Below are 18,121 nucleotides of genomic sequence, written 5' to 3' on the forward strand. Positions count from 1 at the left end.
AGTGTCAAAAATAAATGAATGGGCACTGAAATCAAGTCAATTAGATCCTCTGCTCCCTCCTACATTCATCCATAACCAAGGACATCTGAGCCCGCTCAGCAGTTTTCTCCATGTCACATGGCAGGACGTAGATTACTTATCATCCAGTACACCTGTATGGAAGGACCACTGCAACACTCTCCGTTCATTTATCTAAGTTTTTTTTTTCTTCTGCATTTTACAGACCAGGCAAGAAAGTAAAAAGTTTATACCATTCGAGTAGACGGACTAATGTCTGTGTGCGCGTGCGTCCGTGTCTTACAAGCTACTTAGTGTATGTACACGACCGTGAACTTACGCACTGTATAGGAGGCAGTTGGGTTTTGGGGCTATTTAGATAAATGTTACCTGACGCCTCATACATCACAAGCCTCAGTGCTGTATATCCCCCCCACCCCCCATGAGCCTACTTCTGCAGACAACACAGAAAACCTGATGACAGCAGGTACACACACACACACGGATAGACGACGGCATGCACGAGAAAACCCCCTCCCCAACACACAGGCGCACACGTGGAAAAGGAACAGGTGCAGGTTTAAAAAGCCAGCTGCCACCCGTTCTTTGTAACATCTACATTTCATCAGCCACAGCAGCAGCCGCAGCGGCACAGGTGATGCTGAGCCCAGTGGGCACCGAGATTAACAGAGTGGGAGAGGTTTAACATACACTGTCATCTAAGGTCAGATTTGCATTTCCCTTTTATTGTTAAAGGTTAAGCGATCCAGCAGCTAAGCCGCTCAGAGATCAGTGCTGGAAGGGACCTTCCACCCTCAAGGTCAGCTAGCGGGAGCCCTGGAGGTGACGTCATGTGTACATGTGCATGAAGTTGAAAGAACCGTGTGGAGATTTTCGGGCCATTTGGGCGATTGTGATTGGCAGACAGTCCGTGTCCTCTGTGCCTGTATCTCTGCCGCTCCCTGCCTCTTTTCTTCTTTCCTCTATCGCTCCATTTCTTCCCTTCTTGCCTGTAGCTTCCTCTTTGTCATTCTATCTCAATCCCCTTATATCTGTCTGCATTGCTATCTGTGTCACCTTACTGCTCCCGGCTTCCTCCTTCTTCTTCGGTCTATCACTGTTTTCACAGTGCTCTCGGCCTCCCTCCCTTTCCTCCGCTCAGCTCATGTGAGAAAGTGCTGTCAGGTGAAACCCCGGTAGATTAACCTCTGACCTCTGTAGGAGGTGGGACTGATTGGCTTGTAATTGCTATCAATGCAGTGTGTGTGTGTGTGTTTGTGTGTGTTTGGGGTGAGCATTTCTGGGTGTGTGTCTTCTCCATATAGGAAGCTTGATGACTATCTGGTCCAACGCAGGGTGCCGGTAAATTTAAAGCGGGGGAAATGCATTCTGGGTTGTGATGGTGCGTTATGGGTGTATGCGGGACTTTGGTGTCCAAACCAAAGAGGATGAAGGAGCATTTCTGCCGCTCTCAGCAAGCTGGAGCTTACTGCTGCATCTGGACCGTCCATACAAACAAACATGTTAACACACACACACACACACACACATATATATAGAATACAAGGCATAAATACGAGTGGATTTTTTTTTCCTCGTGTGCTGATTCTGAATGGCACCTGATTCGTGCCACATTGAGCGCTGAGGGTCCACTACTGCTGATTGTCCGACTGGGTTTGTGTGCACGAGCGCCCGCATGTGACTTATGTGTGCGCGTGTGTTTGAGGGCATGCGAGCGTGCCTCCGTATGTGAAGTGAAAACAGCGAAAGTGAAGCTCTGACTCCCAGCAGTCCTTTGTCACACTGACTGACTGCTGAGAGGCTGAAAGCGGGAAAGTCATTTCAGACCGCGGGACTAAATGATGGCAGCTACTCCGATCCATCCACCGCCCGCCATAATAACACAATGCAGACCACTCATCGACAGCCCTGTCATCTCCATCTGTAAATGCACTTCACACACACACTGCCCCTTCCGTCTCTCCACCTTCGGCGACTGCCAATCCAAACTTGTGTAACTGTCCCCTAAACCCAATCGAGGTCCAGGGGAATCATTTCTGTGGCTGCTTTCCTTTTGTTTCCCCAGTGTCGTCCTCAATTATTTATTTATTTTTAGAGTAACTGCTGAATTTGGCTTCTTGTTTAGGTTGACTTTTATGTATGACTCACTTGGCGTGGCTGCGCATTTTCCGTTACTTCTTGAGCCTATTGATGAAATTAATAACCGGGGTGACTAAATGGGCAGTCACAGTACACGACTCTGGAGACTCACAGGGGTGGGCAGGCTTTTACGCCGGCCAAGCACTAACACAGCCTCAAGAGAGGCCCCATGAAAAAAAAAAAAAGAAAAGAAAAAAAAGGGGGACTAGAGAGTTTTTTCAAGGTGCGACGAGGAGAGAACAGTGGGAGAAAAAGACAACAGACTGAAGAATGCATACAGCGAGAGAAAGGGATGGAGAGTGGGGGGCAAAAATGTGTGGCAGGAAGGAAGGAAGGGAGGGAAAAGACACATAGTGAGTAAGTAAAAGCAGGTCTGGTCCAGGTGGGGTTCAGACAGTCAGTATGTTATTTTAGGAGGGCAGAGGGAGGGAGGATGAGAGAAAGGGATGGATGGAGGGAGGGGAAGATGAATGTAGTTAATTAAGATGAGCAGGCGGCAGAGACAGTGTGGAATTACACAAACACTAATTAGAGTCTTCGTTAGGGGGCACGAAACGAGAGCAGCGCATCCATCATCTCAACCCTCCATCCCTCTTTCCTCCCTCCTTCTTCTTTACCTCTGTTCTCCACTGCTTTTGCATGGTGTTACCTCTCACCCCCCCTCCCCCCAACACACACACACACTGTCTCTAGTCCTCTGCCACTTTTCATACCACACTTTTCTCTTCCCCGCATCTTCTCTCCCCTTCTCAGTTTCCCCTATCGATCCTGTCGACAGTTAACTAAATGGGAGCAATTTAACATCTGGAATTGTGATAAGAGAAACCTGCGCGTTCCACCTTCTGTCAGTTTGATTTCTTCCTTTATTTTTCGTTTTGTCTTCACATCGTTCTCTCTTTTTTTTCATCACTGCTCCGAGAAGGATTTCATTTCCCCTCTCCCACTTCCCTGCTCCATGCTGACAAACACATACACACACATTAACTGTACCATGTCAGCACTATTTTTATTGTCTTGCCAAGCCAGTCAATGCCTCCTCTTGTCTAGCTGCACTCCTCCTACGTGTAGTACACACACACGGCTGTAAACTACTTACATATTCCTATCTGGTTTCTTTTCCTTTTGTCTTTCTTTCTTTTTTTTTTCCTTTTATTTACATATTGTCAGCCTCGTTAATGTCCTCTTCATCATTGCACTGTCCTCCTTGGACTCATCCGTCAGTCTTTGTTCTAACTGAGGTGCAGATCAGCTTCTTACTGTTGTTCTCCGCGCTACTCTCCCCTCCTGAGACCACAGGGACGGATGGAGTACCGAGCGGTGAGTCTGGATGGAGCCGTGGGTGGTGATGCAAGCAGGTCATGAAATAATAGCGTATGCAATGTGCAGTCAGTCTCAAGGCAACTATTTGTAATAATGTACTCAGGTGAATCAAGGATTCACTGACTTCACCCCATTATCTGTACAGTTCCTCGGATTCTGTATATGTTCACATTGATTTTCTGCCATCCACAGAGCAGAGGGTTCCAGTATTCACTTAATGATTTCAGTGCGGCCGAAAAAAAATAAATAAAAAAAATCAGCTCATACAGATGAAACTTCCCAGCCGTAAGTCATCTATCACACTAAGTATTTAGTGAGGAGTGCCCACTCTTTTATAGTTTGAGAACTACTTTTAAAATGACCAAGTTATCTTCCTACATTCAAAATGATATATATATGTAGAGGTTACTCTGGTTCAGTTATTTTTTTTAAAGTTGCCTGTGATGTGATGATTGCTGATGATGTCTCCAATAAAAACAAAGTAATGCTTTGACCTGGTTGGGAACAGACAGCTCGTGCGTTAACAAACTGTGCACTGCAGATATGTACAGCCTGTATAAGAATAGGCTGCAACTCAGCATCACCAATAGCATTTCACAGTACTCCACAGCGTGTTGTAGGATAGGGTAGAGGAGCCAGTTTCAAAGAAATGCAGCATTTCTCTGATGCCTTCTCCGTATGCTGCAGCTAAGGGTTAAATAACTACGACGATGAAATTCACCAACAAATTGTTGATCTGAAGTCTCCTTCTCTCAGTTACCACAGGGCGCTTGGTTGAGTCATTAACTGACTGCTGTTGAGAGGTTTTGGACCGTTCCTCTGCCAGCGTTAGCAGATTCCTTTTGAGATGAGTTTGTATTGCGGTCTGTTGTATGTCAGGACGGATTAGATATTTAGCATGTTACGGTAGAAGGGGCTCCATCTTTAGTGACGTATTTCCACACACCTGGTGAACCGCAGCTGCAACGACCCACTGGGTGTGTTGGCATGCCTTGCATGACTGCATGAACTATTATGCGCTTCATTCATGGTCATTTACTTTATTCTGATTGCAATGCACTGTGTTCTTACTTGTTCCGGCACTCCCACTTATTTTTCTACCGTTTCTCCAGTCTATATAAAATGGATGGCTAACTACTTAGCTCGCTAAGGGTTTTGAACCACACATGCTTGTGGAGATCTTAGACTGGCCTCACATCAATACATCATTGTATTGTACATCACCCAAGTGTCAGATGCCATTGTGATGATGGATGATAGCCTAACAGCCATAATGTTGGACGGAAAGGTTTGAATTACAAAAACACCCACGGTATTTACTCTAGTAACACTAACTAATAGCACACACATTTTTTAGTACTAATAAACAATTCTGAATTTACAGTGGAGTCTGGAAATGGGTGCAAATACCTATTCTCTCAGAAAAAATGAAATCTTTTGAGTCAGAAGCTGGCAAAAGAGTCCGGTAGAGAAAACAAGATCGGACAAGTCTGTTAAAGCCACTTTGGCGTTCAAAGAAAACATTTTGAGTTTCTATTCACAATCAAGAGGCATTTTCCAGGGAACCATGCTTCACTAAAATAAATACCGCATCTCAAATACAAGCAGTATTCTTGAGAAAACATTCATTTCTGAACAAGACTGTTTTTCGCTTCAAGATTTTGAAGGCACATTTACATTTTTGTGTTGAAAAAGGTCTCAGCTTCTTTGGAAAATGTTGCAGGCATCATTAACATTAAATGTCTTATCTTTGCAGTGTATTTAACTGAATATAGGTTTTTAAAAAACTGTAAATCATTAATAATCATTATTATGTTTTCACTTATGTTTTAGATAATGTCCCAACTTCATGGGAATTTTGTAAATGGGATTTTTACATTAAGACTACTGCTAGCAAAATATTAATTTAAAACATCTGATCGTTAATCTGATAAAAAAGAAAAAAAAATCTTTTCTCAGATTTATGTTATTCCTGTATTCCTGCCACAATGTTTTTGCCGTATAGACACATATATCTTCCCGGCTGGTTTTATCTAGTGTCCATGTAACAGTTAACAAAAGTTAACCAAAAGCAGTGGTGCGTTAAGAGCCGACATAGCATGATCAAAATAAAACAAACTCTTCAGCAGCCTCATTCCAAGGCTCCCCCTGTGAATATTTATTATTTACCTCTTACTCGCTGACCTCTGACACAAGCCCAGACTTTGTATGAGCTTCTTGCTGCAGGGTCACGGGCAGAAAACGCAGGCAGCGCTGAGGACTCCCAACAGTTTGAAGCTCCAAACTCAGGTCACAGTGTGCTCACAGCTGGGGCCTACTAACAAGCTACTGTCCACCTGCCAATCAAGTCTAGGTGACCCCCGAACACTTGTAGCATAGTAATACAGACAGCTGTGCTTTTTAATAGAAAATACAGATATTAATGTAGGTATCCAAGCAAGAGAAAATGTGTAACACCGTGGGGTTCTGTGTTTTGTTCAAGCAAACTGAAGTTCATGTATTCAACAGAACAGAGGCTAAGACATCGACAAAGAAATGAAAGTGATGTGGTGTTTTCCACAAATAAATATAGATAAAGCACAAAATAGTAATGGAGTAGTTTGACATTTTGGGAAATAACCTTATTTGCTTTCTTGGAGCGAAATGACAACATTTGCTCGTCTGTACAGCTGGACCCAGCAGCTGGCAGTTTCTCCTCGTGGCTGGATCTTTGTTTGCTGTGCTGCATACCTTACTCAGCAAGAAACATGTTTCTCAAAATGCTGAAGTATTACTTTAAAGATGTGTTTAATTATTTAGATCACTGTCAAGTGAACTGAAACCTCTTTGTCAAAGGCTGGTCCCAAACCTATGTTTAATCTCCTATCGAGCCTTAAATTCTTCTTCTTCTTATTGTTATTATTATCATTACTGGTTGCTGTTTCTTTATTAATCCTCTATGGGTAAATTCCTTCTCTGTATTTAACCAAACCCTTAATATATACAGTAATAAGCCATTGGGAGTCAAGTATGTGACACCTGAGGAGCATGTTGGATGTTAGATGCTGGATCAAGGTGTAGGTGGACATGAGGGACCTTGAACCATAACCTCATCTCATCTCATCTCATCTGCTACTACCGCTTTTCCTCACTAGAGTCGAGGGGGTTGATGGAGCCTATCCCAGCTGTCGAACCATAACCTTATAATCTCAAAATCTGCCTCGGTAACTACTAGTCCACAGCTCCTCCTGCTATCCTATACTCTATATTATTGTTACTTCTTGGTAATTTGGGCGTCCTTCACATATACATTTTAATTTGTGTGCCCTCAAGCTACCAACGGTCAGCTGGGTCTCTGCCTGGGTCTACACCATCAATCTGCCCAGTAAAACCAGCACTGTGAGCATCACCTGGCTCTTTTTCCATCAATATCCATTGTGGCACATTCATAATTCCTCCTGGCCAGCACAACAGCAGCATGCTAATTTACTGTGAAACCAGCGTAGTGTGTCCCATCACTGCACCTCCTGTAATCCCTGCAGGTGAGAACGAGGGAGAGATGGATTCCTGAGTATCTGATTGAGCGGCTCGCGAGATGAATAATTGATATGTCGGTGCGCCATCCCAATGAATATACAGAATACACACAGATGCACAAACACCCACTGTCTTACAGCCCATGCCGTCACCGGTATCTCGGGCTAAACTAATCCTCCAGGAAATGTAATACGTGATTCAATTAGCAGCACCACAGAGTGCCAGCTACGTTCTGTGTATGACTTGGTAGAGTGTGTCCTTGTGTGTGTGCGTGTGTGTGTGTGTGTTCTCTAGGTACGGAGCTGAACTAAGTCCATCCATTAATGTAAAACCATTTATTAATATAAGGTGCTCTCCCACATCTATCCCAGATCCTCAAGCATGAAGAACAATTTACATGAAAGTACAGACACACACGCAGTAAATTGAAAAGTAAAAGGCCATCTAGGGAATGTAAATTCTAATGGCATGAATACTGAAACCAACTAAGTGATTTTAAAATACAGAAAATATTACCTCAAAAACTGATAGAAGCGCGAGAAGGAGTCTAGCAATGGTCTCAGGCTAATGTTCTCTCCAAATGATCCCTCTTTGCTTTTCCATTATTCATAATCTTGTTTTTTATGCGCTCACAGTTTTAAACGCTCACAGCTGCAGGACTGTGTCGCTGTCTTTCAAGTGTGTTTGTTGGGGTCAACTCCCGCCTCAGAACCCGCATTATACATATGCAACAAAAAGTGATAGGTTCACTGAAATCAGACCCAAGGGGGTAAACAGTAAAAGTGTATTCTGCTTTTAATTGCTCAGTATTTAAAGAAATAAAAAGTGTTGACTACAGACATTTACTTAATAAAACAAAAGCATTAATGTTTTATCACAAGTGACGTCGGTTTGTCAAAGTAGGGGTTTTAAGGTTCCATCAAACTTAAGTGTTTGCATGTCTCACAGTAAATGGCAGTCATGAACCAATGACAAATAAACCTGTACGTACTCATAATGGTATTTTTTGAAAAGCGGTTTAAAAAATGACAATGACTCATCCCGAACTCAAGGGCACGTACTCCTATATTGTGACCAATGAGTTTCTTTCTTGAATTTTCATGCGTCTGTCCTTCACACTGCCAGCTCCGGCTGTCGGTACAATGTGTGGTTTGCATCTGTTTACAACTTTGAAGCTGACCTATCAGAGCAGACTTGCATTGCTGTGGTTTTACAGGAAATGCACAGAAAGAAATAGCTCTCAGCTATGTAAGTCACATTTATGACCCATGACTGAGGTTTCCAGTCCCACCACAGTCTTGGTCTATTCGTTATATGCTGTTGTCGTTTTTTTTTTTTTTTTATCACCATGCCTTAAATTAGATCGCAGCAGGGCGATTCCTAAAGACTTCAACACTTTTAAACTACAAAGTGCGGCCTTTGGAGGAAGCTTGTGAAAAAAAAAAAAAAAAAATGACATAATTATTCTCAGTCCTGGCAAATGATAATGGCTTTTCTGTTTTTTAAAAAGTGTGTAGTGGAATACAGCCCATTTTATGGTCCGGTGAGGGAAGAGATGTAGGAGAGAGAACACGAGTGTTACTCTTTATTGCTCCATCTCTCTTTCACGCTTTCTGAATCTCTCTATTACCATGGAAGTCTCCTGAATCTCTGAAATGCACACACTAGCACAGTGTCCATCTGTGAGCGCGCCATAATATACGTGTAAATGAGAGTAATAAGTGTGTGTGTGCTTTCCAGTGTGTTTGTGGAGTTATGATTGATGTCTTTCTCCTCATGTTAGGCATTTAAAGACAAATAGCGTAGGGGAAGAAGGGGGGAAAAAACCCTGACGGTTAGGAGGGCCTCAACCATTTAACCATTTCACCTCAAAGCCCTCTCAATGTCAGGCTCAAAGTGGCTCCTCCGTCCTCTGTCTCCTCGATAATGCCTCATCTCAATTACACTTCACATCCACTTTATTGGCATGGGTATAATTGAGTATGGTATTTCCAATACAAGATTAATGATACAGAATTTAATTTAAACTATTACTATGCACCATAGGCTGCATTTGTACTATGGATTCATCCAATTTAATATTTTGTCCATGTGGCGGTGGAACGGACATGAATCCATATAATTAAGGCAAAGAGAAACTGTGTCTGTCACTAAAGTTACAGAAAGTTATTTCACAGCCAAGCAACGTTGGCTCATTCAACCATATGTGCCCCGATGCTGGCTGGGAGTTTAGTGACCCCAAAGACATTTCTGTTATGTGTGTGGTAATTAACTTTACCTTGAGCGGAATCAGTGAATCAAAACAGCAGGAAGAGTTAGCAAAGACTCGAAATTGAGGCAACAAGATTGGAATAGTGTGTTAAAGCCACTTCCTCCAGCAATGAATCGTGCCTCAAGAAGAAGAAGAAGAAGAAAAAAAGAGCTCTCAAAAGAGTTACCGTCAAGAATGTTTACACAAACGTAAGGGGGCTGCAAAGTAATCTCAAAGAGTTTAAATATTGATGAGGCCCCAGTAAGACACATTGTCTATCAATGGAGACATTCTAATAGTGTGGCTTTTCTCCCGGATAAAACCAGAAGGCTCACTGACGTGGAAAAGAACCCCAAAGTAATAGCTAAATGCTAAAAGGAATCTGTAGAGACGGTTTACATCGCTGTTGATTCGACCATACTACACGGAAGAAACCGCTTCTCTCTAAAGTAAGAAAACACTTCGGCATAAAGGAGGGTGCGATATAATAACCGGCAAACATCATCTCAACAGTGAAGCATAGTGGGAGCAGCATCATGTTTTGGGGCTGTTTGTTGCCTCTGGGCGTGGACAGCTCCCAGACATCACAACGTTTATCAGCTGTAGTTTTGTTACATTAAGCCTCAAACAAAAAGAGGTCAAACAAAAGAGCTGTTCCCACCAGACATCAAGGGAATGAGATGGAGCAGCTCTGTGTACAAAAATTGTTGTTTTGCCTTCACCTCCCGCTCTCAGCTCCTTAATATTGTACATCCTGAATGATTAGAAGCTAGTTATGAAGTATACACAGTCCACGAGCATATACATAAAAGAAATGACAGATCTTTGAGGCAGATTTACTGCAATCTATCACACAAATTAACAGGAGGATCACGGCTCCATGGCACGACACAAACTTTAGACAGCGGTGAGGTAGAAAGGTAATTCATACAGTATAGTACAGCTTTCTGTTTGTGTAAAATAGTGTTTATTTTTGGTATGTAACTGCAAAAACAAAAATAACTTAAACATTAATCAGCACACACCATATACTAGTGGGTTGCTAAGGGACCGAGCATCTGTTTCCTTTAGGTTGCTGTACATCCGTTTCCGCAAGTGTCTTGAAGGTGTTGGCGCTGCTTCATTTCTCTCCCACTATAGCTTCGTCTGGTTCAGATTGCATGGGCGATGTGTCCCGATGCCGTGTCGCATCCAGGTGATGCCGTCTGTTTTGCCGTCATCTTCCAGCAGTGAGGCCCGACGCCGGCTTCTAAGCATCCCCCACTTCCATTTATCAACACTTGGGCTACAAACTGTGGGAAAACATTTCTAGCTGCCTCGAAAATCAGCCACTCACTGACTGACTGATTTGCCGTGATGGTGAATTAACCCTGATTGGCCGGCCTGTCTGTCTGTAATCAAAGTGGATGAGGAGAGGGCAGGCATCACACCAGCCGGATGAGACTCTCATTATTTTCCTCGCTACTTTCTTCTCCTCTCATCCTCTACATCAATTTATAATACCTCTCTCTCATTGCGTCTCCTCTCCCTCCTTCCCAAGCCTTCTGCTCATCAAATCCCCCTCCTCGACTTATACATTCCCTATTTTTCATTTCCATGCTCTCTCTCTCCCTCTCTCTCCCCCTCTGTCTCTCTACTTTCTCTCTCCCTTGGATATTTAGTTTGATTTATTGCCTCTTGTTGGAAAGGTTGGCGTTTTAATAACTCAGCTCCTCCTCACCCCAACGAAGAGAGAGAGAATGTGCGAGAAGAAGAAGAAGAAGAAGAAGAAGAACTTTAGTAAGCACAAAATAAACGTGCAGACGGACAGCTGGGTTTTTCTAGTGCTTTCCTTTTATCTCCCCGGCACTCTGCGACTCTTTCATGTCTTCCGGTTCCTCTCACCGTCCGTTCACTCCGGCTGAGGATATAAAAGCTAAACGTGTGGCTGAAATGGATGTCAATTTGAGCTCCTCTCTGATCTGTGTGGAGAAAAATACACAGACGCGCACACACCCAACAGCTGTAATGGACCGAGGACGTGGAAACTGACAAGCGGATAAAAACGGACCATCTGGTGTGAGGTTTAGGGAAGCTCACACCCCCTCCAAAAAAAATATCCCGTATGACGAGGAACGGACATCACTGTGGCCGTGATACGCACTGAGATCACAGGTAGAAAATGTAGAAGTGAAGAGAAAGGTAGACGAAGGTGGAACAGGGTCAGTGGAGAGTTAACAAGAGTGAGATATAGATAGCAAGAGACAAAGTGGGAGATTTCTAACACCAAACAGAACCTTTATTTAGACGGTGATTATTCACGCTGGTCATTAGAGAACCATATCACTTTCCCTCATTTACTGAAAGACTGCGATAGAGGGGGGTGGGGGGGCCGAGGGGGGTGAGGAGAGAGACCAATCATTAGGAGGTATCGCTTTCACCCATGTTCTGATGAGGGGAAGAGCGGCTCGGCGGACAGATACAGTCAGAGACTCCACATCCTCGAGCAATAAGACAGTAACCAGCAATTAATAATTCAAATCACAAACCTCCAGTCAGTGGATCAGGAGTTACGAGAACCTGCTCCCCATGTCTGCATCGGAGGTAAATCTAACTGATCGCGGTTATTACAGTCTTAGCTATAGGCTGAGCATATTGTTTGTTCTTTTACAGCACCACTCCTCCAGGAGTAATTAAGTTATAGTGTGTGTAGAGTTAATTACAAAGCGCGAGGCGGGATTATTGGAAAACATGTGTGCGTTTCCCCATTTAATTAAAAGGTTTGCCGGTGTTTATTGTAAACCTGTCTGACGCTACAGTATGTTATAATGTAAGAACAGTAGAACAAAAAAAAAAAAGCTTTTTAATGATCCGCTCACAAGTCACTCTCACTCATTTTCTCTCTCTCACACACACACACAAAGCTAGTGTCTGATTCCGCAGTAATAACTCACAGGGAAAATCGTTGATGGGGAAAAAGTCATTGACAGGAACAAAATAAATAAATAAATAAATATCTGCATTTTATTTTTATTTTTTATTTTTTTATCGTCAGCCCCTAATTTTAAGTGGTCCGGCCCGCTTGAACATCTCCTCAGGGAACAATTAACTTGCTTTTAGTTCCTACCACATAAGCATGTCTGCCAAATCCCCATCAGATCACTGCCCACAAAAACACACACTGACAGACAGAGATTACAGACACCAACTGGAAAACATTTCGGCGTGCAGCCTTAATGAAGAGACCCTGCAAACAGCGGCGATACAGCGAATAAATGAGAGAATATACGGAGATTAAAACCAGTTTTGTTTGTATGGGTTCCATTTACGAACTTGGACGCTCTCAGACGTCTACTATTACGACTTGACAATGAGGTGCCATGTCACTGTTTTAGACCTTCCGTGTATGCATTGGCCTCCCTTTTCAAAGTGTCCTTGCAGCTGCCAAGAAAAGACTGATGTTCATTTACATTTTATTCTCTTATTTCATTCAGAGCCACATGACTGAACAGGTTAGGGATTTGCATCCTCCTCAAAGGCACTTTAAAAGAGCTTCAAAGACATTAATGAGACACTGGCTTGTCTACTCCGCTGTCTCCTCCGTGGTTGCGTTTAAATGGAAATACCTTCCTGACACTGAAGAGGATTGTTTGTTTTCGGATTTCAGAGCAGAAACCGTGGATGTCACGAGAGCACGGTGTATTGGCAGTGAAATAGATCAAGACGTAACCTTCAGTGCAGCGCTGGCGGGATGTCAAACTGCACAAACAAACAGTCTCGTTCATCTCAAAGTTAATTTGACTACAGAGGGTTCACTTGATCCATACGGGATGGACAGGGGGAGTGGCGAGTACAGTAGGGGACAGAAAGGGAGATGAGAAAGACAGGGAGAGGAGAAAATGCGGGAGAGGACGACTGCTGGCACACAGACGGGATGAAGAGGAAGCGAGAGAGGAGAAGGGACTGGTGAATAGAGGGAACAGAAGGACAGATGAATATGTAGAGGGGGACATGTGTCCTCTCCTTGCTTCCATCTGACTCTGCTAATCATCCGCAAATGCTGCATGAGAAAGAAATGAGAGCGAAGGAAGCGGGGAGGAACCTAATTGAGACAGGGTGTGAATGACAGCAGGTTTTGTACAAGAGAGAACAATATATAATAATGTTCTTCTACCCACTCTTCCTTTCCATTTACAAGAAGTCGGTAAAATGTTAAATGAAGCCACGCAAGAAGCCTGCAGTATCTAATTGTTTTATCGTATCATATTTTAAATTGCTGCCTGACTCGCTGTGCAATAGCAGGTTTTACCAGAATACACTTTGACAAGTTCATAGCAACAAAAGCTCAGGTGTAAATAATAAAAGGAATGCCGGCTGACTTTCATCCAGCTGCTTCAGTCTGCGGGTCCCAATATTGCGCCTGCTGACTCACCATCACACTAACGGGACTTAAGGGAGCACTTAAATGCAACATTGTTTTCCCTACTATGACAAGTCAAAATGTCCAAGGAAATCATATCGGTACAAGACAACACAATACAATACGGAACAATGAATACAGAAATACTAAATGAAAATCAACAGCTCTTTCAGCTATTTTGAACTATTGTTGAATATCATAGCCTGAAGCCAAGATTTAGCCCTGTTACACACCAATCATCCACAACATTAACACCACGTAGAGTAGAAGTAAATAACATTGACCGTCTTGTGACAATTCAATGTTCTGCTGGGAAACTTTTAGACCTGGAATTCATTGATGATGTTACTTGTAATGAACCACCCAGACTAGACCTAGACGCCCGGACTCAGCAGGATGTAGCCTGACACACACAAAAACATGAAAAACGGTGAAAGGTCTTGACCTGACCTCCAAATCCACTAGATCCCAAACTGACCAACTATATGTGGAATGCACTGGAACAAGCCTGATCCACAGAGGACACTCTTCAACCCAGAGGACTCAAAGACCCCAACAACATCCTGTTACCAGACGCCTGAGGACACCCTCAGAAGACCCATGTCTATTCTCTGATGAGTCACAACTGATTTGGAGGCACAAGGGAAACCTAAACAAAATTGATGGGTGTATTAGAGCACATTAATGTACCCAATGAACTGGCAAGTGAGTATATAGTAGTATTTTGATGTGTACTATCAACAGACGTACTCAACTGCAACCATGTTTCTACTGTGAAACTCTGTATCACAGTGAAAAGAACGAAGCTCCAGATTGGAAATCAATGATGCTTTTTTCCCCCATCATTTTTCTTGAACATTAAAGCGCATCTCGAGGACCTCGTCTCGTCTGGGACGTGGTTTAGGACGTGTCACTGTAACTGGGTGACCTACAGCAGTTGGACATTTCGTTATTAGCTGCCTTGTGTGTGTAGATTTGTTCCTAGCGCATAATGAGACACTTTGAGACGGGGGTAAACAGAAAAAAAAGAAAAAAAAAAAGAGAAAAGCCGATGGAGAAACAAAGGGGAGCAGATTGGACACCGTATCTGTGATGATGAGGAGAAAGAGGAGACACAATTGGATTGCTCAAATCTGAGTGTTGTATTCAGCGGGGGCCACTTACCGAGTCAATAGTAATGGATAGCACACGTCGTATCAGTACAATAAGACACCTTGCCTCTTTATCTGCTTACATGTAGTACATGGCAACAACAATAGCGGCGACCACTGCATTGAAAATCTATCCAGCATGCTCAGTCCTTTCCTTCACAAACGGCAACTATTAGTCACCAAAGAAGTTGAAGTGGCTCCCCAGATAACAAAAGAGAGGAACGAAATAAAGGACACAGATGACCACCAGCACATAAGAGCGGCAGAAATGAGCAAACACAAAGACAGACAGGTGGAGCAGAGGAAAAGGAGGGGATGGAAGGCAACAGGGTCTTGAGGGGAAGTAAGAAAGTGCGGCAAAAAGCATTCAATAAACACGTCTCTATAGTAACCAAGATGTAATTTGCCTGGTGAGAAAAAGAGAACGATGGAGATTGAGGGAGAGTGATGGAGAGAGGGGGAATAGAAAAGCATTTACCATCACTGCTTGAGTCCAGAGCTGTAATTACGGAACTGAGACGCAGCGACAGAGGGGGAGGAGAAGAGCGGCGGCACACAGCTGCACACAATGTACTTTTACAAAGGCAAAAGGTGAGGATGGAAAATACACACAAGTAAAGTGATGACCCCGTAAAATGGGCACCGCCGCAAACAAGTGTCGTGGGTGTGTGGAAGAAAAGGCGAGGGAGGGGAAAAAACAGCGGCAGGAAGTACAAAGTGGCAAACATGAGGGAGAAAGGAAAGTTTTGAAAAGGGTATCTTTTGTACGAATGCGTGTGTGGGAGTTCATATTTGTCACTCATTGTAGAAGAGGGATGGTAACAATTTTGTCTGGTCATTAAGTCACAAAAAAAGAAAGAAGATTAAATAGAGACACAAGTCTTCTGGTAGCAACGGGGTATTTAAAGGGATGAAGAGAAGGAAGATGTAGAGTAGACGAGAGCAACAAGCAAATATGTTAAGGAAAGATGTTTGAATGATGACTGATAGACAGGCTAACATTTGCATAATATGCAGGCATATGGATGATCAAAATAGCAAGAGACCAGAAATAGCGGGATTATGGAAAAGATAGAGAACGGGACCATTCCCACTCTGCGTGTGTGACAGAAAGAGTGATTGAGAAAGAGGAGTGTGCTCACGCTGTGCATGTGTCTTTAAGGAAAAGCGATGTGTGTGTGTGTGTGTGTGTGTACAGTATAGGGTAGCTGATTAAAGCTCTGGCGAGTGGCGTGGTGTCAGTCTGTGTGTGTGGAGATAACAGGATTAAGAGGCCACTGACACTACTGTACGGAGGCAACGGAAAGAGAGGGAGAGGAGAGAGGAGTGGCGGTGAGGAGAGGAAGAACGGCAACATTTAAATCGAGGGAAAAGGAATTTAAGGAACATTTCTTTGCCAAATGCCAGCAAAATAATGAGAAATGGGTTTCGGGAACATGCATGAAGGTGCAGAAAAAAATGTAGATAATTCCACACAGGGCGTAAGAGGTCACTTAAATGTTTCATGGGTAAATGCAACAGTCATTACAGTCACAAGATCTCATTCTAATTTATAAATGAAATTAATACCTTGTAGTATTGTAAGTGCCTTATTTCAGCTGAAAGTTTGGTGTTTTCCTTTCATTTTACACCTATCTGCACATGCGGCTGGAGAAAAAGCACCACATTTGATTCCCAAATGAAAACAGCCTTAAAATGATACATATAAATGTTTGGAGATGACACTAAAAACTAACTCACCTAAGGCAATGGAGAAAATCAACAAAGGTTTGGGCTGGAATTTGACATTCTGTATTTGTGAATCCCCTTCAGACTGGGTAGATTTGGTTTTAATGACCTGAAGTGACCTGACTTGATCTGTAATGGTCAGCCATAACATTATGCCCACTGTCGGGTGAAGTGATTCTCTCGTTATCAGAACCACATTAATTCTTCGTGGCATACTTTCAACAAGATGATGGAAACATTCCTCCGAGGTTTTGGTCCATATTGACATGATAGCATCACACAGTTGATGCAGATTTGTCGGCTGCACATCTGTGATGCCAATCTTCCGTTATACCACATCCCAAAGGTTCTTGGAGTACAGTGAACTCATTGTCATGTTTGAGATGATATGAGCTTTGTGACATGGTGCATTATCCTGCTGGAAGTAGCCGTCAGTAGAGGGTACACTGTGGTCATAAAGGTATGGACATGGTCAGCAACAACACTCAAGGAGGCTGTGGCATTTAAACCATGCTCAGTTTGTACTAAGGGGCCCAAAGTGTGGAAAGAAAATATCCCCCACACCATTACAACACCACCACCAGCCTGAACCATTGATACAAGGCAGGATGGGAAATCGAGACTCATCAGAGCAGGCAATGTTTTTTCAATCTTCTATTGTCCAGTGTTGTTGAGCCTGTGTGAACTGTTTAGCTTAGCTGATAGGAGTGGCACCTGGTGTGGTCTTCTGCTGCTGTAGCCCAACTTCTTCAACGTTCAACATTTTGTGTGTTCAGAGATGGTGTTCTACATTCCTTGGTTGTAACCAGTGGTTATTTGAGTCACTGTTGCCTTTCTATCATCTCCAACCGGTCTGCCCATTCTCCTCTGACCTCTCACATCAACAAAGCATTTTCATCCACATGACTGCTGCTCACTGGATATTTTCTCTTTTTCGGACCATTCTCTGTAAACCCTAGAGATGGTTGTGCATGAAAATCCCAGTCCCAAATCTCCAAGCAATTGAACAGGTGTATCTAATAAAGTGGCAAGTGAGTGTTTTTAAACAAAGTGAAGATTGGATGTCGGTGACTTTGTCAAACTGTGATGGCTAAACGACTGGGTCAGAGCATGTCCAAAACTGCATCTCTAGTGGGATGTTCCCTGTGTGCAGTATGCGGTATGCATCAGAACAGTGAACCAGTGACATCCAAGGCTCGTTAATGTACGTGGGGAGTGAAGGCTGGCCCATGTGGTCCATTCCATCAGATCCTGTAAATGTTTATGTTTATGTTCTGATGGAAAGGCGTCACAACATCTGACCTTTTGTGTAGCTGCCAATCAGTCTGACGGCAGTGGCCTTTTTCAGCAGGATATTGTACCCAAGCCACAAAAAAAAAAAATAAATAAAAGACTGTGACAGGAATGGTTTGAGGAACAAGATCAGAGTGTTAACTTGGCCTCCAAATTCCCCAGATCTCAATCTAATCGAGCATCTGACAGACAAGTCTGATCCATGGAGTTTGTGGCCCAACGTCTCAACTTGCAGGACTTAAAGGATCTGCAGCTAAAGGTCTGGTGGAGTTCATACCTCCACGGGCAAGGGCTGTGTTGGCAGCG

Source organism: Mugil cephalus, chromosome 11, assembly GCF_022458985.1.
Source record: "Mugil cephalus isolate CIBA_MC_2020 chromosome 11, CIBA_Mcephalus_1.1, whole genome shotgun sequence".
NCBI lineage: Eukaryota > Metazoa > Chordata > Actinopteri > Mugiliformes > Mugilidae > Mugil > Mugil cephalus.